This window comes from Sminthopsis crassicaudata, chromosome X (genome assembly GCF_048593235.1).
Source record: "Sminthopsis crassicaudata isolate SCR6 chromosome X, ASM4859323v1, whole genome shotgun sequence".
NCBI classification, from domain to species: domain Eukaryota; kingdom Metazoa; phylum Chordata; class Mammalia; order Dasyuromorphia; family Dasyuridae; genus Sminthopsis; species Sminthopsis crassicaudata.
Genome location: NC_133623.1, coordinates 35,542,282 through 35,564,598, shown reverse-complemented (window position 1 = coordinate 35,564,598; position 22,317 = coordinate 35,542,282). Strand labels below are relative to the sequence as shown.

Here is a 22,317-nt window from a genome sequence, read left to right as displayed (position 1 = left end):
TGCAGTTTCTCTGATTGTTATTACCTGTAGACTGAAAGGAATAGAACAAGAATCAGCAACTGAAAATTAGGATTAATGATAGTGAAAGGTGACCAAAGATAATGGGAGGATTTGAGTGTCAAGGAAATAGTTCATCAAATAAAGTCACAACAACATTTGTCAGCTGCCTAGGAACTATATGTTCTTGAGCATATTACTAAACTTCTTTGACCCCTAACTGTGCTGCTTACTGTCAGTGTGATCTTAGGCAAGTTATATATCTTCCACTGGCATATACTTCCCATCTGTAAAGTGATTTGAACTTAATAGATTGGCCTGCTTTCTTCTTGGTGCATGTGTAAACATATTGTGCTAGATAACTTCTTAAGACTCATCAAGCCTAAAGAATACCATCCATTTCTGGTGGTTCATGGAAGGGCAAATGATGATGACAAAGATAATCTGGAAATCAGTGCTATGTTCTGCTAAGGGAGAGACAGAGATAAAGAGACACAGAGAGAGGAGCAGGGAGGAGAGGGAGAGAGAGAAAAAAAGGGAGGGAAAGGGGGAGGGACAGCTGACAGAGAGAGTGAGCATTCTAATATGTTTCTGAAGAACTGAAATCTCATTATTCAGTCAGTTCAGTTTATATCCAACTCTTGGTGACCCTATTTGGGGATTTTTTAGCCAAAGATACTGAAATGGTTCGCTATTTCTTTCTCCAAGCTGAAATGTAGCATTCCTTTATTATATTTCCAGTTTGGGTTTATATTATTGTTCCTGAATTCCTCATCAAATTCTCTCTTTTTTTAAAACCTCTGTTGTAATTTGATATTTCTTAGAGTTTGTTTCCTTCCACTTCCTTTACTAATTCTTTAGGTTCTGAAATTTAACAAATTACCAAATCTATCTATAGTTTATATATTTGTCTAATCAACATCTTTCTATGTCGTCCACATAGAGACTATTAAGCTAGGTAAACTATGTTTGTATTGTTAGTTTGATTTACCACTCTAGTAACCTTATGGAAAAAAAAAAAGAAAAAAAAAAAAGAAAGAAAGGGCTCTGGCACATTTAACTGGCTTATCCACAGAGGACAGATGAGTCTCTAGAGACAAGAACGACTCAGGAAAAGAAGGTTTGGGTGGGTTTCTCTCTACCCTGGAGGAACAAACAGAGTGATGCAGTCATAAATTCAAGCAAGAATCCATCAAAGAATCCAAGTATGGACAAAAATTATTCAGGTTAAGAGAGTGTGGATGGGTTGCATTCTTTACTAGTGGAAGGAGTGTCCATTTTGGGGAAGTTATAGATCAGAGTCTCAGTAAACAAGTATTCTCAAAGCAATTTTGTAAATGAGAAAACTGATGCTTGGGAGAGGGTAAGAAATTTGCTGTGAATAACCTGATTATCACCTTCCTTGATCACCCCGCCCCCTACCAAATTATTGCTGCTTTCTCCCTCCTCCTGAAATTACTTTTTTATTACATTACATTGACTTAAATGCATTTGCATCTCGATTATAAGCACCTTCCGAGTAGTGCTGGTTGACTTTATCTGACTTTATCTGTCTTGGTGCTTGGCACACATAGTTTTTTAATTTTTTTTAAAGTAATAGCTTATTATTTTCTTATTTTCTTTTTTTATTTGGTATTCTTTTTTAATTATAGCTTTTTATTTATAAGATATATGCATGGGTAATATTTTCTTTTTTTAATTATAGCTTTTTATTTATAAGATATATGCATGGGTAATTTTTCAGCATTGATAATTGTAAAATCTTTTGTTCCAATTTTTCCCCTCCTTTCCCCCACTCCCTCCCCCAGATGGCAGGTTGACCAATACATGTTAAATAGGTTAAAGTATAAGTTAAATACAATATATGTATACATGTTCATCTAGTTATTTTGCTGTACAAAAAGAATTGGATTTTGAAATAGTGTACAATTAACCTGTGAAGGAAATCAAAAATAGCTTATTATTTTCAAAATACATGCAAAGAGTTTTCGACATTCACCCTTGCCAAACCTTGTGCTCCACATTTTTTTCTCCCTCCCTTCCCCCCACCCCCATCTAGATAGTGATCCAATATATGTTAAACACACACATAGACACTTAATAAATGCCTAAAGGGCCTGAGCTGGCATCCTAACTCAGCTTTACAGAGACATAGCTTTAATCTACTGTACCATCCTTTCAGAATAATAATATTGGAAAGAACAATTCGATTTCTCATTCCCAAAGGATTTTTCACTCATGAGATAGTCATGAGATAGTTTTCCCCTCTTTATCTGGTATTCATTTATTATGGAAGAATTGGCTATGGGTCTCTGGGACTGGCAGCAGCTGAATATATGTAGTGGATATTTGGTAACAGTCTCACACAATTAAATATGTTGAAGGTTTGTAAACATATTTTGAACTGTCTTGGTTGCTAAATATGGGTTTACATTCAAAATACTGACACATTCGTACTAGAGCAAAAGCAAAATGCTCAGTTTTGAAATGCAAATATCATCTGTGTCAGTTCTTTTACACCCAGACTTGACTACTTTGGATTCCATGATTAGCCACAACTAACCAGAAAGAATGTACTTTTTCAAAGGCTTGGGAATCTGATATGAGCCCATGTGCTCAATCTCTTCCATGAATTTGCCAACAAGAGCAGCAGAGATTCTTTTCCATTAGCCCATGTGCCTGTTGTAAATAAAAGCTGTCCATTAGTACCCATGCTCTGTATGAGCTTTGCACTGAATTTTGATCTGGACCAAGAATTAACTAGAAAGAAGGAACAGCCATGATTGTTTGGGGGTAATGGCAGTGCTTTTAACAGCATCAAATTGTTCCCTGACATGGAAGCTCTTTTAATACCAGCATTGTCTTAGTGATGTGACATGGTTACAGATTTTAGACTGATACCTGTTGTGTCACTGTCAAAGACAAGTCATGATTCTAAGTCCTGGAAGAGCTACTAAGCCCCAAAGTATCTTTAGCCCCCAGAATTTGGAAATGCAGTGGTCTTTACTCAAGCCTAAGCTTTATCCTAATACCACGTGAGACATTCTCAAGAGAATGACAATTTGATCTGTTCTATTTAGAGGTGACAGGGATCTAAGAAATCATCTAATTCAATACACTTCCTCCTTTTCAGATGAGGAAATGGAGGCCGGGGAAGTTACATGATTTGTCCAACGTCATACAGGTAAGAAGTATTAGAGAGGTTCTTTGATTTCAATACCAGTGTGTGTTCTGCTATATACCCTCCCATTTGCTAAGGGCCTATCATGTACAAGTCTCTTCTCTAGGATTTACAAAGAATTTCTGCAAAATTCTAGTTACTTCCCCTATCCCTCTTCCACTCCCTACTTATTACTTGCTTTTTCTTTGTAATATTTTAAATTTACTCCTACATGTGTGCGTATTTCCTTGGTAGAATATAAACTCCCTGAGGGCAGATTTCATTTTTTTCCTTGGTTTCCCCAGCATCTGACATATATAGCATAAGCATTAATAAATCTTTGTTGATTTATTGCTTTGCTCAAGCACTTGATTTTACTACAGCATATAGTATGTGTGGAGGGTATAGGGTGAATGGCTCTTAGAACTAATTGTGTAATTTTCAGTAGCAGCATTTATAGGGCAGAAATTAGCAAACTTTAAAAATCAAGACTTTTTTATTGTTTTCTTAATTTTCTAGACTTAATAAAGTGATGCTGAAAAAGTTAATAATGCAGATTAAATTTAAAATGGGTCATGCCTATAAATATCTATCCATCCATCTACTCTTACTCTCTCTTTTTCTCTCTGTCTCTCTCTGTCTCTTCCTCCCTCCCTTCCTCTCTTTTTCCCCCAGAAAACATACGTGGATATATGACATCTACAAAGGTGTGCTAATAAAGGTGGTATCTTTGGAAGAGTAAAGATTTGAACCCGGCTCCTCTGTTTCCAAATCCAGTGTTCTTTCTACTAAATCATCTCAGGAAAGACTTTTCCCTATTTTTATTTCTCAAAGAGAGACTAGTTTTTGTATTTTGATAGGAATCTTCTGCTTTATCAGGATAATAAAAATAATAGCTCCCATCTTGGCAGTAACTGAAGATTTACTGTAGCCTTATCAGGGAGATAATGAATGTGCTGTTAAGCCCATTACACACTTGAGATAACTAAGCCTCAGAGGCATTCAGATGGGTTGCCCACAGTCAGATAAGCTAGTGGCATGGTGTGGTGGAAAAGAACACTGACTCTGCTGTTAGAGGACATGGGTTCAAATCCCAATTCTGATACTTCCTAAATATAAAATGGGAAAATCACTTAAGTTGGTTCAGTTTATTCTTCTGTAAGTGAGATGGCCTCTGGAGTCTGACCCTAGATCTTTGAACCAGGAATTGAAGAAGTTTTCTTTCTGCTAATACCATCCTGAAAAAAGGGAACATCTCTACAGACGGTGTGAAGAAGAGACAATCTGATTAATGGGAACATGGCTTGGTGACACCAGAAATCTCCAGGGAACATTATTTCCTCTTTTTCTTGGGAACTAAGTCCTAGAAGGTTAATGGTAACATTCCTGAAAGTGAGTTTGTGTTTATCTCAGCATGTGTAAGTAATCTTCCAGTAAGTAATCTTTCTCTTACAAAAGAATCATCTTTTACCTAAGAAAAGTTTGATTAGAGTACAGTCTACTCTCTTTACTTCAGGTGTAGCTGGACTTGGAGATAGGAAGAACAGGCTTGAGATCCTGACTCAGATACTTCTTAGCTGTGAATCTCAAGACAAGCTACTTAGTCTCTCTGGTCCTTAATTCTTTATTTTATAATATGGGAATGACATAACTACTTGTCTTGGTTGTTGTGATGGTCAAATGAGATAACGTCTGGAAACAGTACTGTATAAATGTGAATTTCTTTCTTTTCTTTTGCTTCCCTTCCATTTTATTTTCTTCCTTTTCTTCTGTTTTTTGTTTTTGTTTTTTTTTTTTTTTATTTATCTCTTTCTCTCTTTTTCATATGTCTACTTGCCAGATTCTTTATTTTGAGAAAGACTTATGTTTTGGTTGGTGCCATGTCTTTCCACAAATAGAGATTACCCCCTCTGAATTTACTCAGTCTGATTCTTGACATTCCCTGTGTCTATTATATTCAATGTTTTCCAGCTTAGTAAGTAAGACCTGACAGAACCTGCTCTCCCTTGGCAAGGTCTAGAGTAGCTAGCATTTATATGCCATTTTAAGGTTTGCAGAGAGCTTTATGTATATTAGCTCATTTGATCTTCAGGAACTCTGAATCACTTCCATGCTAAAATAAAACATCCTACTAGAATTTTACTAGGAAAATTTAATTTTTAAATTATAGGTAGTCAGTGATTTTTTTTTCATTTTTATCAGTTTTTGTTTTTCAATTAGCAAGTATTTATTTTCTGTCCTCTTACTTTTCTGCACCTTCCCACCATGGGAAAAAAGAAAAACAAAATCTTTATAACAAATACACACACACATGTATGTGTACATGTATATGATTATATGTATGCATATATACCTAAACATTACATATATATATATATATATATATATATATATATATATATATATATATATATATAGTCAAGGAAAACCAATTTTCACATTGGCCATGTCTAAAAGGGTGTTTCTCATTCTCATCTTTAGTCTATCATCTCTTGGTCAGAAAATGAGGAACATTCTTTATCACTGGTCCTCTTGAATCACAATTGGTCATCGCATCAATCAGTTCTTAAGGCTAAAAACTGTTTGTTTTCCAATTTTGTAGTTATAATATTAATTATTCTCCCAGGCTCATTTGTCTTAGCCTCACTTTGCTTCTCTGCATCAATTCATACAAGTCTTTCCACATTCTAAAACCATTCTTTCCATCATTTTTATGGTATAATAATATTCTAAGACATTTGTGTACCATAATTTGTTCATCATTCTCCAACTGATAGGCACCCCCTTGGTTTCCACATATTATTTAAATAGTTTTGCTTTTTCTCTACTCCTTTAACATCCTAGTTTTAGTCAAGCCTCTGGCATTTCTTAGTTGTCATTTCATGGACAAACTACGTGACCATTCTGGGCTTTGATTGGCTTATTTGTTAAATTAAGGGATTGGACTAGATCTCTAAGATACCTTTCAGTTCTGATGATGAATCATTCTGTAAAGGTATACAAGGTGATTTTAAGTCATTTTCATTGTCACCAAGACTTCTGAGGGTTTCACACTTATTAATGAGCTCTCCCTACATTCCTGCGTCTATATATTCCTGAGTCCTATATCAGGATCTTCTACACATGGCAGTCTAATCTAATTAACGTGGTCATAGAGGTTTCTCTGTTGTTTGATAATAGTTAGCTGGAACTCAGTAATGTTTCCCTTTGGGGTTGTTTGAGGTCGGAAGGTCCCCCAACTTGATTGTATTGGTGGGAAACACTGATCGTTTATCAACTAGAAAATACCTAGAAATGGACTAACACACTATGACAAGCAGGGAATCAGAGGACGTGGGTTCAGATCCCAACTTTGCTACTCAGTGCCTATAGGATTTTGGGCAAGTTATTTAACCACTCTGGGTAAAATGAAGCAATTTGATTTGATGGCCCTAAGGTTTCATTTGGCTCTTAATCTATGATTCTAAATTGGGCAAAGAGTACATTGCACATTCCTCAGCTGGAAAAGTAATGGCCTAATCACCAGCCAGCCTGCTGCTCTCTGTGTGTGCAGTGGTGATAAAGCGGAGTGGAGTCAAGTTTCCATTTTTACTTGTCTTGGCCTTGGTTTGTTTATCTATAAAATGGATGTCATAAAACAGGCATAAATAACACTTGCATTCCTTCCCTGACCCGACAACTTTGAGTGTTCTCTGCAGTAAGGGGTCTTTACTGGCAGCATCGAGGAGGCCAGATGGACATGGAGTAATCGTGGTCAAGTTTTTTACATTTATCAGCTTCCCTTTGAAGCCCTCCTTCACCGGATATAGAACCCTCATTCTTTGGATGTTTTTGAAGTTTTTTTCTCTCATTTGTTTGTTTTTACTTTTATTTTTCCTTCTGTAAAACAAATTGATGTGAGGAATATAGTTTTAGTTACTTTTAAAAATGTGTAATTTTGAAATGATGGTAACTTGATAATAATCTCCAATGGAGAGATGAACAGCTGGTGAATACTTTCATTATGATTACCTCGCACTCAGAGAGACAGCATGGCATTGTGGGTAGTGGGGGGTCTGGCTGCAGAACCAGGAATACTCATGTTCAGGTTCTTTCACATGTAATAACTATGACCCTTGACAGGTCACATTTATTCTGACAACTCTCTCAGGCATTGCAGGAGTTAAGGATGGAATCACAGGCTTCTTTGGAAGGGGAAGGGGAATGCCTGAACCATAAAGAATTCACCAAATTTGGGGAGCAACGTTAGATTGGGCCCACATTGCAGTATTTTTCTGTCACGTAGTACAGTTTAAACCACTACAGTGTTCCTGGAATGAATAAATCTCTGGGAACAAGTGTGTGGATGATTACATTAACTCAAGATGAATTAAAGCCACAAACTCCTAAGGAGAACCTTAAAGAAATCCTGTGAAATGACAGTGGGGGAAGAATAATAAGGCACAGTCCCATTTACACAGCTCTGACCATTTGGGGAGATATATGGATATCTTGGTACTCTTAGAAAGGTCATTAAGTCTTTACTATTAAGCACTCAGATTTTCCTTCTCTGAGCTATTCCTCTCATGTATATTTGAAACAAATGTTAAATTAAAGCCTTCCCAAGATAGCACAATAGATTGGCCTCCTAGCCTAGAAGGCTAACTTTGACAATATGGATGATGGTGAATTTTTTGAAAGTGTTTTGAAGTAGCAGCTGATTTTGTTGTCTTGTTATCATTTAGGTAATAGCTACTTTGTCAAATTGAACATTGTGTGGCACGGCACTGAAGGTTCCAAGAAAGCAGATCGTTGGGCATCAAAGGTCAGCAGATCAGAGGTCAAAGCTGGGGGGGGGGAGTGAGGGTATTCTCAAGCCCCCTCTATCTCACTCCCTCTGAACCACTTTGTGGTATGTCGAAGGAGGCCTTCAGTGGTTGAAAAGAGGCCTCCCTCTGTCATTAACTTACTGTATGATAAAAGACAAATACTTTTCCCAGTCAAATTGGAAGAGGGATCCAACTTGATGATTTCCACAGGCCCTTGCAGCTTGAACCTTCCACAGGGCTAATCTGTTTGATTTCACACACACACTGCCATTCAGCAAAAATGGAAACTGACTTTACCCCATTTTATCATCACTGCACACATGGCCATCTCCTCAGGAAGAAAGCAGCAGGCTCTGTCCTTTCCTTTGCTAGCCAAAGGCCTCACCCCTGCCCTCATCCTTACCTGCCCTTGTGTTTGCTCTGAGAACCCTTCTGAGATAGAGCCAGTCCCCAGGTTCAATAAAGATGAAAAAGAATCAGAGTTAGATCTGAAAAGGACCTCAGGTTCCTTCTTAATCTGTTTTTCATAACACCCTATGGGGTCCTGAAACCCCATAGGTAGGGGCCATGAAATTATACTTTATTATCAGTAAATGTACACCTATTTTCTATACCTCTGTACTTGGGGGTCACATAAAAATGTTTGAACAAAATAAGGGTCATGAGTGAAAAAAGCATAAAAAACCGTGGTCTGGACCAATATGTCATTGTATAAATGGGGGGAAACAAGTCCTAGGGAGCTCAAAGACTTTTCCAGAATCATTTGGATAGATGACTCCACATCTGGTTTTCATATCCCCTGTACTATGAAATGATCAGGACTGTCTCCTGAAGTCACTAAAACCCCCAAATTCTGTACCCTCTGGACTAGATTCACAGTTCTTTAACCCTGCTCACTACTTAGGGGTTTTAGAAAGCCCCGTTACCCATATTTGTCTTATTTCTTTTCCCACAGTTGAATTTTAACACCAACGTGGCAAAAAATTTCATAAAGCTTTTACCTTCCAAGACCTAGGTCAAGACATACTTGGTAGTTAAGTCTTAGAGTTTCCATGGAAAAGCTCAGAGACAGTAAGGGGGTTGGCTCACAGTTGCACAGTCAAGTGTCAGAGGCCACATTTGGACAAAAGTTTTCCTAACTCTAAACCCAATAGTCTATTCACCAGACTGCACCGTCTCTAACCAAGATTATATCCATCCTTCTTTGTGAACAGAGAGAGAATTAAAGCTGTTTAACTTGAAGAAATGTTGTGTGCCAATCACCTACAAGGAAAGGTAAGTAGCATATTAGCTAGCATTTGTGTCATAGCGATTCTCAGAAATATATCATGCAAGTAACTATACCAATTTTAGAGATGATGGCGGCTCATAAAGGTTCAATAGCTTTCCCAGGGTTGATACCACTGATAAATGCTGAATTTGAGCAATGTCCCAGGGCAGAGCTCTTTCCACTGTACTGCTGTCTCCTTTCATATGCCATGAAGAGAACACATATAACAATAGGACTGTCTATACATCCTATGTTTTTTCTGTTTCAATTAGATCATACAATGGTATGGTAGTTAGAGCACTGGACTTGAAAATTGGGAAAAGGTGAATTTAATACTTGCTAGCTGTGTAATGCTGAGCAATTCAACCCTTGTCTGCCTTGGTTTCCTGCAAAATGTGAATTATGATAGCATCTATTCCCCCCCATGGTTATTGTAAGGACAATATGAGATAATGTGTTTTATATGTTGCAAAGTACTTTGCAAATCTTAAAGTACTATATGGATTCTCCTTCTCCTTAAAGTACTATATGGATTCTCCTTCTCCTTAAAGTACTATATGGATTCTTTCTCTTCTGTTCTTACCATTCCTCCATGTACCATTTTTTGAAGGTCTGCTTATTCTGCTTCTATCAATACAAGTGGGATTCTTGTGAGGTGGAGGTGAGAATAGTTAAAATTTTTAGTATGAGGGAATACAAAGGCACAGTGATGGGATTTAGTGTTGTGTGGAACAGGAAGGTTAGTTTGGCTGGATTTCAGAGTGGAGGAGGAAGAGTAAAGTTCAATGAGCCTGGGAAGAGAGGTTGGCTTCAGGTTGTAAAGGGCTTTAAAAGTGAACTAGAAGCATTTCTATTTTATTCTAAGGGCAACAGGGAGCCACTAGAGTTTATTGAGTAGGGGTGTGATGTAATAAATCTCTGCTTAAGGAAGATCACTTTAAGCAGTTGTTTTCTTCAGTCAATTTTTTCCTTCCTCTTCCAATCTATTGGGAGTGTACCAGTGATTCATTCATAGACCATAGTCCCCCTGTCATATCCTATCATACATAACATATGGGGGCCCATAGTCCTACTTTGACTTCTGCTCTGCTGCAGCCTGGCCAGCATCCAGCTTGTCTCTGTTTTGCTGAATGCTCTTCTCTCATAAATATATGTAATATGACCTGATGTACATTGATACATGGAGATCAAGAGCCAGACTTTGTTTTTCCAACTCCTAGATAAGATATTTTGTTGTCATTGTTTTTAATTTTTTCTACAAAGAAAAGTACAGATGTTGCTTCTGGTTGTAGCTTTGTTGGCAACAGAAAATGTTTATCCAACATACCCCCAGCCAGACGTTTCCGAAAGCATGGCTTGTGTTGGGCCATTGCCACCTGGTAAGTGATAGTCTGCAGAGTTGGGACAACAGGGGGATGACTGAATTGTTTTGAAAAAAATGACACAGTTGCTGAGACCGGCATCCATATTCCATTTCCAATCATCTATGATTCACAAGGCGTGAAAGTTCAGAAAAAAAAAGCCCTCTGAATAAATCCATCCCCAGGCACTGAAACAGTCACCATGTTCATCACGCTTCTCTAAGTGCCACCTGTCATAGCCATTTCAGGGCAGACAGCTATAAAATACATCTCACAATGAGTTACAAAGAGCTTTGGAGACAAAGTGCATTGCAAAGACCTAATAAGTAGTACAAGTGAAATATTTCAGAGGATAAAGATGAAGCTAATAACAGTCATTAGAGAACAACATTAGGCATTGAGATTCCATTTGAACTCAGATTTGTGGAGCTCAATTATCTAGGTGGTAATTTTGTAGCTGCATAAGATTATTGAAGGCAGCCCTAAAGCAATATTTCACTTGTTAGAATCCAATACTGTTCTTATTCTCACAACCATGATTATATGTATGTATGTGTATATATAACATCTTATAAACATGAATGATAGTGCCTTTTTCTTCCTCATCCCTTCATTCTTTAGAATAAAAATCAGTTATTGCAGTTAAAGGAAACCATGGTATTGGCAGTGGCAAAATCGAAGGCCAAATCTCCCCCAGTCAAAGGCTAAACAGAAAATGGAGGTAGAATTATTATTATCACATGCTCTTCAATCAACCTGTTGATCAACAAGCACTTACCAAGCACCTGTGCTGTTCTAGACACTGTACTAAGTGCTGGGGACTACAAGTCCAAAGAAGGACATGGTTATTTTTCTTAGTGGAGATGATGACAATATGTATGTACACATATAAATGATAAGGTATATAAATACACATAGACACGAGATACTTAAATACAATAAAGTTTGGGAGGGAGACCTTTGCTCTGAGAGCTGGCTATGGGAATAGTCTTAGGATTCACAGAGCAGGACTTTATTGGGGTGAAACCTCAGGGTAGTTCAGTTCTTCTACTACTTGAATCTCCTCAACTAGGAGCAAGACTCATGCTATTCTGAATTAGGAATGAGAACAAAGTTTCAAGGGGATAAATAGCCCTTGTAACAAAATGGGGCCCACAGGCATACTATTTTAATATTGGTTCTCTAGGGATAGGGCCTATGCTATGATTTTATTGACATGGGAAACTCCTGGATAAGGACTCTTAGACTAATGCAAGTCTGTACCTTCTCTGCAAACTCCTCAAACCCCTGGTGTGGGGTTACCATATTGGTGTCCTACTTAGTGTGCTCACAACTTTAGCCTTAGTGTAGTTCGCAATTCCTTCACTCAGGCAACTTATCAGTTATTTTTAAAGCCAATATCAATTTTTTTTCTGATTACTGATTTTTAATATATTTTGAGGTCTAGAAGTATTATTCTAATTTCTTCCTATTTTCTTTTTCATTAATTTATTTTAAAATTGGATTGGAAATCTTAGAGTTTTTGTTCCTAAAAATGATTTTTTGCATTTATTTAATTTAGCTTCATTGCTGGATTGTGGTTGTTCAGTCATTTAGTCACGAGCAATTCTTCATGACCCTCCTGTGGAGGGTCATATCCATGGGGTTTTCTTGACAACCTGTCAGTGGGGTTTTCTTAACAAAACTACTGGATATTTTTGGCCATTTCCTTCACTAGTTTTATGCAGGCAGACATGCCCAATGACACACAGCTAGTATCTTGGGTTACAGTTGAACTCTGGTCTTTCTGAGTCCAGGCTGAGTGTTCCTGGGGACTTTGCCCCCTAGCTGTTCCGGAGCTGGAATACTATAGCACTCAATCTGTAAAGTAATTTAGCTAATATAATTTTTTTATCTATTGGCATGGCCCAGTCATGAGTAGTAATTATCCTTGCAGTTATTTAACTTCTGTTTTTCTTTAAGTAACATTTTGTAAGTGTAGCTAGATGGTCATGATTGCTCAATTAGTTTCTTTGCTGATTGCATAGTATTTTCTGAGTAAACCATCATTTCATCATCAAATAGAGATAAAATTTGTCTACTCTTTGCCTTTTCCTTGATTTTTTGTTGTCTCATTGTTACTACTAGCATTTCCAGAATCATGGAAAGAGAAAAGAGGGCAGCCTTTTTTTTTTTTTTTTCATTCCTGGATTTATTGGGAAATATTTGTATTTCTCCATTACATGATATTGCTGACTTTGGATTGTAGATAATTTTTTGTCACATTAGCAAAATTCCTTTATGCTTAGGCTTTGTAGGTTTTTAGAGCATAAACTTTTTAAAAAGGCATCTATTGATATAATCATATAGTTTGGGATGTTTTTGTTTTTAAAGTGATTGTGTTAGTTGCTCATCTAACATTGAACCATCACTGCATGTCTGGTATAAATCTAACTTGATAATTAAATATTTTTTTAAAAAATTTAATAGTATTCTTTTCGCCAGGATTTTATTTAACATTTTATTCATTAATGTAATTGGTCTGTAGTTCTCTTTCTTTCCTTTAGGCTTGTCTTCTTTAGGTATTAGGACTATATTTGTCTCATAAAATGAGTCTATTAGAGAGCTTTCTTTTTCATTTTTCAGATTAATTTTTTCAGTGTAAGTATTATTTTTTCCTTAGAAGTTTGAGTGCACTGTAATAATTCTCAGTTGGCACTGTTGCTTCATGTGACTTTCTTATTCATGAGAAAAAATTTTTTAAAATATCCTTGAGGACATCTATCATAGGATAATAGGTTTCAATCTGGAAGGTTAACTAGGCCAACTTCCTCAACAGAAGAGGGAACTGAGGCCATAGTGTATAAATAACTGGACCAATGTTATGTACGTAGTAAGTCACAGAGTCAAAATCCTTTGATTCCAAATACTAGATCATGTTGACTCCTGTTATCAATTTAACATGAAATGGTTATTCTTAGAAAAATAACTCAAGAATACAAAATATAATGTGTTATAATAAAATAACAATTATAAATCTGTGATCCCATGACTCGAAAAAAGTTTGAGTTCTATTCTAAATCTGATTGTATCAGAATATTTTGGAAGTAGTAGTAGACTACTAAACCTGCCTTAACCAGTGAATAACTGGTGAATTCAGTTAAATAATCCAAAGTGAATGGTTATCTGTTGAGCAGTTCAAAATGGCCAATGAGTTGGATATGTCAATATAAAACTTTAAGTCCCAGCTCAAAGATTATTCATTATTTCACTCATCCTAATATATTTTACAATTTCGTCTATATTTCAATGATTCCTATCAGTCCCAACTTCAGTATTTGAAATACCCAAAACCCACCTAATCCCAGAAGCCTTCCCTGATCCTCATTGCAAAATGATTATTTTTTTTTTTGCTTTTACCATATATGACTCATGTAAACACTAAATTTTATCGGCTGCTATTTTCTTTGATTCTTGTTGTTTCTTATACATTAATTTTGGTTGCCCTATCAGTGTCAACTTATTGATGGCAAAGTTTGAACTTTTGGCTGCTTTGGTTCTCCTAGGGAGCTTATGGCAGTGTTCTCCACACAGTAAACTTTTAATGTATGCCTGCTTGCATGAAGAGCTACATTTAACCGAGTACTTGTTGAAATGAGCCTTTAGCAAGTACCAGGAGCTATTCCTAGAATGAAATATTTCTAATTAAAAAAAGAAAAAAAATTGAATGAGGGGAAAGATAGTATAGATTGAAATGTTTTGATTCAATCACTTCTAATAAAATATTGCTCCCGTAAGTCATTATAGTATAGGGGTGACCCTGGAAAGACTTTGAAATTTGATCCTTTGATAGTATTTATTTCTGACATCCAGGGACCAGACTATCCAAATTCAAAGTAAGAGAGACTTGTTATCATATTGGCTATAAAGTGATTGATTTTTTTTTAGCATAAATCCTTGAAGACTGAATTGTGATCTGTAAAGGGGTGGCAATCTGTCTCTGTGGAGATAATATTCATGATGGCAAAATTGCCATATATTCCTAAAGTCCTGAAGTAAATTAAACAATAGATGTAGCAGAAACTTCTGTTCTCTATACTTTATATTCAGGTGGCTAATGACAAAGATGTGTGTTGGAGAAGATCATCTGTAAAAGCTTACTTACTCCTTTCTTATGTTTTCATCTCCTCTAGTCTCTCCTGAGCTCCAGATCCACATTATTAACTGCCCATTGAACATCTCAAGCCAGATGTCCCATGGGCATCTCATACTCAACCTGATTGAAAACAGACCTCGTTGGTTTTCCTAAAAAGCCTCATCCCTTCCAAACTTCCCTCTGTCTCTCAAGGATTCCACGATCCTCTCAGTCACCCAGGCCTGCAACCTTAGTGTCATTCTCCACTCATACTCACTCACCCCATAAATGTATTCAGTTTCCAGATCTTGTCATTTCTACCTTTACAACATTTCTTTTATACATCTTTGTCTCCATTTCTACAATGTTCAGGCCCTCCTCATCTCCTGTCTGGAAAACTGCGGTAGCCTTCTAATCTGTCTTCCTGATTCATTTTCCTCTCCACTCCAATCTACTCTTTACACAGCTGCCAAAGTGATATTCCTAAAGTATACACTTTCCCATGTCACCTGGAGAAACTAATGGCTTTGTTGCCCAACGTGTTCAAATATAAAGACCTTAGTTTGACATTTTAACCCCATTATACCTAACCCCTTCCTACCTTTTCCAGTCTTCTTATGCATTTTCCTCTTTTTCACTCTCTACAATCTATCCATATTGCCTTATTCATTCTTTTCACATGAAATTTGATGTCCCATCTTTTGTCATTTTGTCCTGATGCTGTCCCCTAAGCCTGAAAAGCTCTTCATTTTCTCCTCTACCTCTCAGAATCCCCACATTTCCTCATTTCTCAGCTCAAATGTTACTTTCTGCAAGAGGCCTTTTCCACCCCCAAATGTTAGTCTTCTGCTCTCAGATTTCCTCCCGTTTATTCTCTGTTTGTATGTTTATACATAGATAAATATATCTCAGTGGTTTTAAGCTATGAAAGTTAAAACAACCCTAAGACATTTTGTACATCCTGCATATTTCTATATTTACCTATCTCTATTTCTAGATATGTATAGTTTATATCTATATATCTATATATCTATATATATAGATATATATATCTATATATCACTATATATCAATAGAGATAGAGATCCCTAGTTATTTGCCTAAGTTGTCTCCATTCTAGATGTACCCATTAGATTGTCAGCTCCTCAAGGGCAAAGACTATTTTGCCATTGCTTGTATCTCCAGCATATAGGACCTGGTACATAGTAAACACTTAACACGTTTGTGATTGCTGACCAAAACATGGCTAGACCATTCTTATACACATTTTATAGAGACAAGAAATCAATCATATGAGCTGACTGTTACTAAGGTAGTTTTTATCCTACTGATTACATAAAAAATCTTTGGTCTTTTTTTTTTTTTTTTTTTTTTTTTTTTTTAGCATTTGGCGCTTTCTAAAATTTGCCACTTTTTTTTTTCTTTTTCTTTTTCTTTGTTTGCTTTTTTTTTAAATACCTTTTTGTTTACAAGACATATGCATGGGTAATTTTTCAGCATTGACAATTGCCAAACCTTTTGTTCCAATTTTTCCCCTCCTTCCTCCTCCCCAGATGGCAAGTAGACCAATACATGTTAAATATGTTAAAGTATATGTTAAATACAATATATGTATACAGGTCCATACAGTTATTTTGCTGCACAAAAAGAATTGGACTTTGAAATAATATACAATTAACCTGTGAAGGAAATAAAAAATGCCAGTGGACAAAAATAGAGGGATTGGGAATTTTATGTAGTGGTTCACACTCATTTCCCTGAGTTCTTTTGCTGGATGTAGCTAGTTCAATTCATTCTTGTTCTATTGGAGCTGATTTGTTTAATCTCATTGTTGAAGAGGGCCACGTCCACCAGAATTGATCCTCATATAGTATTGTTGTTGAAGTGTATAATGATCTTTTGGTTCTGCTCATTTCACTTAGCATTAGTTCATATAAGTCTCTCCAGGTCTTTGTGAAATAATCCTACTGGTCATTTCTTACAGAACAATAATATTCCTTAGACCACTGTTTAGCAAATTTAGTGTTCGTCAGCCTCCTTCTCCAAATTAGTTCTCCAGATGCCCAGTGAGAAGAAAAAGTCAGACCCCCTGGGGAGCTAATGAGTAGGGCCCCTGGGGAGTCCTGGTGCAGAACCCCTGCTGAGATCTCTGCCCACATCTTAGCCAAAGTAGTCCTCCCTAGGACTCCTCTTCCAAAGATGGTACATTTTAGACTCTTTTATTTTATTTTTATTTTATAAATTTTTATTTATAAAATATATGCAGGGATAATTTTTCCAACATTGACCTTTGAGAAACCTTCTACTCCAACTTTTCCCCTACTTTTTCTCACCCTCTTATCTGGATACCAGGTAGTCCCATACATCTTAACTATTTTAAAGTATATGTTAAATACAATATATGTATACACATTTATACAGATATCTTGCTGCACAAGGGAAATAGGATTTAGAAAGGATGTAAAAATAACCTGAGGAGGAAAATAATACTGCAAGCAACAGTAACAGATAGAGGAGAAATTCTATGTTGTGGTCCACCCTCATTTCCCATAGTTCTTTTGCTGGGTGTAGCTGGTTCTCTTCATTACTTAACAATGGAAATTGATTTAGATCCTCTCATTGTTGTAGGGAGCCACATCCATCAGAATCGATCATGGAATAGTCTGGTTGCCATGTACCATGATCTCCTGGTCCTGCTCATTTCACTCATCATGAGTTCATGTAAGTCTCTTGCGGCCTCTCTGAAATCATCCTGCTGCTCATTGCTTACAGAACAATCATATTCCATCACATTCCATGTGCCACAGTTAATTCAGCCATTCTCCATTGAAGGGCATCCCTTCAATTTCCAGTGTCTAGCTACTACAAAAGGGCTGCCACAAGCATTTTGCCTTCATGGGGCCATTCTCTTTTATAAGGTCACTTAGGGACATAAAAACACTGCTGGCTCATAGTGCATGCTGAGTTTGATAACTTTGTGAGCATAATTCCAAATTGTTCTTCACAATGGCTGGATCCGTTCACAATTTCAACAGAAATGTATCCGTGTCCCAGTACTCCCACATCCCCTCAAACATTCAGCATTATCTTTTCCATTTCAGCTTCTTAATGAATAAAGTAAGTGCTCCTCAGGTCTTAGGAAAGCAAAATTAGTCAGTCTTCTCCTTAAACAGCAGCAGTCCTCCCCAGGCCTCTCTTGAATCATGCCAGTAGACTTCAGACCCTTTCTGAACAAAGTCAGTCCTCCACAGACCTTTGGTTGACCAGAAAAACTGCACCTTAGGGCTCTAATGAGCAAATTTTACCTAATTTGGGTTTTGGTTGACCCAAGTTAATTCTATGCAAACCCTTTTTGAGCAAAGTTGGGTGCCCTCAAGTCCAGAAGGAGGATATGAAGTCCTTCTCACTCTTTGCCTAAGTTAAAAGGTCCTGGTCACGTCTCTGCTAACTAACATTATTAGATATCAGGGGAGGACATAAGTCCTCTACAAGTCATTGGTGAAGAGCCTCTTTGGTGCTTCCCATGAATTGCTTCAGAAAAGCAGAAAAAAGTAGGCTTTTTCTAAAGAAAATTAGGTCTCTATATGGCCAATACTCAGAAAATTTAGTAGAAGCTTCTAGTTGAACAAAGTTAGTTTTCCTCAGACTTGTATTGACCAAAGTGAATATTCTTCAGTACACTGGGGAAGAAGTGCTCCTCCTGGTTCTTACTGGCCATAGACAGACCTCCTCTGTCCTCGATTTGGCAAATTCAGTTATCCTCAGCTTCCTTCTCAGGCTTTCTGCAGAAGTTCTGATCAGAAGAAAGTATCAGACCCCCAAGGAGCCAAACTCTACGACCTTCGGCTGAGGTATCCAGCCACATCTAAGCAAAAGCAGACTTGGCTTGGACTCCTGGACTCAAGAAGGTATGTTTCAGACTTTTTCTAAACAAAGTAACTCCTACTCATCCCTTTGGTGAAACACCTTTAGGCATGTTCCAAATTCTCCTTTTCAAAAGTGGTCCTCCCCAGGTGTCTCTTCACTAATATTAATAGTTGGCAGACTCATACTGAACAAAATCCCTGGTCCAAAGACCTTTAGTTTATTACACGAAGTGCTCCGGTGAGCAAATTTTGCCTAATTTGGGCTTTTGTTGTCCCAAGTTAATCCTCTGCAAACCCTTTTTGAGCAAAGTTGGGTGCCATCAAGTCGAGAAGGAGGATATGAAGTCCTTCTCACTCTTTGCCTAAGTTAAAAGGTCCTGCTCACGACTATGCTGACTAAAGTTATTAGATATCAGGGGAGGATATAAATCCTCCTCAGCTCATTGTGAAGAGCCGCTTTGGTGAATCCCATGAATCTGCTTCAGAAAAGCCGAAAGAAGTAGGGCTTTTCTAAGGAAAATTAGGCGTCTATATGGGCTATACTCGGAGAATTTAGTAGAAGCTCCTTGTTGAACAAAGTTAGTTTTCCTAAGGCCTGCATTGACCAAAGTTAGTAGTCTTAAGTCCACTACTGAAGAAGTGCAGCTCCTGATTCTTACTGTTCACAGATAGGCCTTCTCTGGCCTCGATTTGGGAAATTCAGTGATCCTCAGCCTCCTTCTTATGCTTTCTGCAGAAGCTCTGATCAGACGAAAAAATCAGATCCCCCATGGAGCCAAACTCTAGGAACCCCTGCTGAGAGATCCAGCCACATCTAAGCAATGGCACTCTTCCTTTGGACTCCTGGACTCAAGAAGGTATGTTCCAGATTTTTTCTGAACAAAGTAAATCCTACTCATGCCTTTGGCAAAACAGCTTTAGGCATCTTCCAAATTTTCCTTTTCAAAAGTTGTCCCATTCACTAATGTTAATAGTTGGCAGACTCTTACTGAACAAAATCCCTGCTCCAAAGACCTTTTGTTTATCACAGGAAGAGCTTCAGTGAACAAATTTTGCCTTATTTGGCCTTTTGTTAACCTAAGTTAATCCTCTTTAAAGCCTTTTTTGAGCAAAGTTGGGTCCCATGAATTCCAGAAGGAGGATATTAAGTCCTTCTCACTCTTTGCCTAAGTTAAAAGGTCCTGCTCACTTATCTGCTGACTAAAGTTATTAGATATCAGGGGAGGACATAAGTCCTCCTCAGGTCATTGATGAAGAGCTGCTTTGGTGGTTCCCATGAATCTGCTTCAGAAAAGCAAACATAAGTAGGCCTCTTCTAAGGAAATTTAGGCCTCTATATGGCGTATACTCAGAAAAATTAGTAGATGCTCCTTGTTGAACAAAGTTAGTTTTCTTAAGGCTTGCAATGACCATAGTTAGTAGTCTTAAGTCCACTGGTGAAGACGTGCTCCTCCTGATACTTGCTGAGCACAGATAGGCCTCCTCTGGCCTCGATTTGTGAAATTCACTGATCCTCAGCCTCCTTCTTAAGCTTCCTGCAGAAGCTCTGATCAGAAGAAGAAATCAGACCCCCCCATGGAGCCAAACTCTAGGACCCCTCTTGCTGGGATATCCAGCCACATCTGAGCAAGAGAAGTGTTGGCTTGGACTCCTGGAATCAAGAAGGTATGTTTCTGACTTCTTCTGAACAAAGTAACTCCTACTCATCCTTTTGGCAAAACAGCTTTAGGCATCTTCCAAATTCACCTTTTCAAAATGGTCCTCCCCTGGTGTCTCTTCACCAATATTAATAGTTGGAAGATTGTTACTGAACAAAATCCCTGCTCCAAAGACATTTACTTTATTATAGGAAGCCCTCCAATGAGCAAATTTTGCCTAATTTGGGCTTTTCTTAAACTACTTAATTCTCTGCAAAGCTTTTTTGAGCAAAGTTGGGTGCCATAAAGTCCAGAAGGAGGATATGAAGTCCTTCTCCTTCTTTCCCTAAGTTAAAAGGTCCTGCTCACGTCTCTGCTCACTAAAGTTATTGGAAATCAGGGAAGGACATGAGTCCTCTTCAGGTCATTGGTGAACAGCTGCTTTGGTGCTTCCCATGAATGTGCTTCAGAAAAGCAGCAAGAAGTAGGCCTCTTCTAAGGAAAATTAGGACGATATGTGGGGTATATTTGGAAAATTTAGTAGATGCTCCTTGTTGAACAAAGTTAGTTTCCCTAAGGCCTGCATTGAACAGAGTTAGTAGTCTTAAGTCTACTGGTGAAGAAGTGGTCCTCCTGATCCTTGCTGAGCACAGATAGGCCTCCTCTGACCTCGATTTAGGAAATTCAGGGATCCTCAGCCTCCTTCTTATGCTTTCTGCAGAAGCTTTGATAAAAAGAAAAAATCAGACCCCTCATGGAGCCAAACTCTAGGACCCCCTGCTGAGATATCCAGCCACATCTGAGCAAGAGCAGTCTTGGCTTGGACTTCTGGACTCAAGAAACTATGTTTCAGACTTCTTCTGAACAAAGTTATTCCTACTCATCCCTTTGGCATAGCAGCATTAGGCATCTTCCAAATTCTTCTTTTCAAAAGTGGACCTCCCTAGGTGTCTCTGGCCTAATATTAACAGTTGGCAGACTCTTACTGAACGAAATCCCTTCTCCAAAGACGTTTAGTTCATCACGCATACGTTACAGTGAGCAAATTTTGCCTACTTTGGGCTTTTGTTAACTCAACTTAATTCTCTACAAATCCTTTTTTAGCAAAGTTGGGTATCATGAAGTCCAGAAGGAGGACATGAAGTCCTTCTCTCTCTTTGCCTAAGTTAAAATCAACTGCTCTCAGCTCTGTTGACTAAAGTTATTAGATATCAGAAGAAATCAGAAGTCCTTATCAGGTTATTGCTGAAAAGATTCTTTGGCTCTTCCCATGAATCTGCTTCAGAAAAGCAGAAATAAGTAGGCCTCTTCTAAGAAATATTAGGCCTTTATATGGCCCTTTGGCAGAAAAGGTAATAGATGCTCCTTGGTGAACAAAGTTAGTTTTCCTGGACGTGCAATGACCATAGTTGGTAGTGTTAAGTCCACTGGTGACAGTGGTCCTCCTGATTCTTACTGATCACAGATAGGCCTCCTCTGGCCTCGATTTGGGAAATTCAGTGATCCTCAGCCTCCTTCTTAAGCTTTTTGCAGAAGCTCTGATCAGAAGAAAAAATCAGACCCCCCATGGAGCCAAACTCTCGGACCCCCCCTGTTGGGATATCCAGCCACATCTGAGCAAGAGCAATCTAGGCTTGGACTCCTGGACTCAAGAAGGTATGTTTCAGACTTTTTCTGAACAAAGAAACTCGTACTCATCCCTTTGGTGAAAAACCTTTAGGCATTTTCCAAATTCTCCTTTTCAAAAATGGTCCTCCCCAGGTATCTCTTCAACTAATGTTAATAGTTACAAGACTGTTACTGAACAAAATCCCTGCTCCAAAGACATTTAGTTCATCACATGTACGATACACAGTGAGCAACTTTTGCTTATTTTGGGCTTTTGTTAACTCAAGTTAATTCTCTGCATATCCTTGTTGAGCAAAGTTGGGTGCCATGAAGTCCAGAAGAAGTCCATGAAGTCCTTCTCACTCTTTGCCTAAGTTAAAATGAACTGCTCTCAGCTCTGCTTACTAAAGTTATTAGATATCAGAAGAAAACATAAGTCCTTATGAGGTCATTGGTGAAAAGCTTCTTTGGTTCTTCCCATGAATCTGCTTCAGAA

The 22,317-nt window shown here is 37.8% G+C and overlaps 2 long non-coding RNA genes across 2 annotated transcripts in view; both read left to right on the top strand.

Moving 5' to 3' along the window:
• The window catches only part of LOC141548296 (uncharacterized), a 32,474-nt gene extending 29,323 nt beyond the window's left edge, over positions 1-3,151 (top strand). Inside the window, exon 5 of the long non-coding RNA XR_012483888.1 lies at positions 3,131-3,151. This is a non-coding gene — a long non-coding RNA (uncharacterized LOC141548296). The remainder of the gene's footprint in view (positions 1-3,130) is intronic.
• Positions 3,152-7,884: 4,733 nt separating this feature from the next.
• On the top strand, positions 7,885-20,235 carry LOC141548372 (uncharacterized). The gene is made up of 6 exons (XR_012483916.1): positions 7,885-7,961; positions 9,180-9,240; positions 17,339-17,431; positions 18,488-18,618; positions 19,313-19,433; positions 20,108-20,235. It is a non-coding gene; the product is annotated as an uncharacterized LOC141548372 (long non-coding RNA).
• The last annotated feature ends 2,082 nt before the right edge of the window (positions 20,236-22,317 follow it).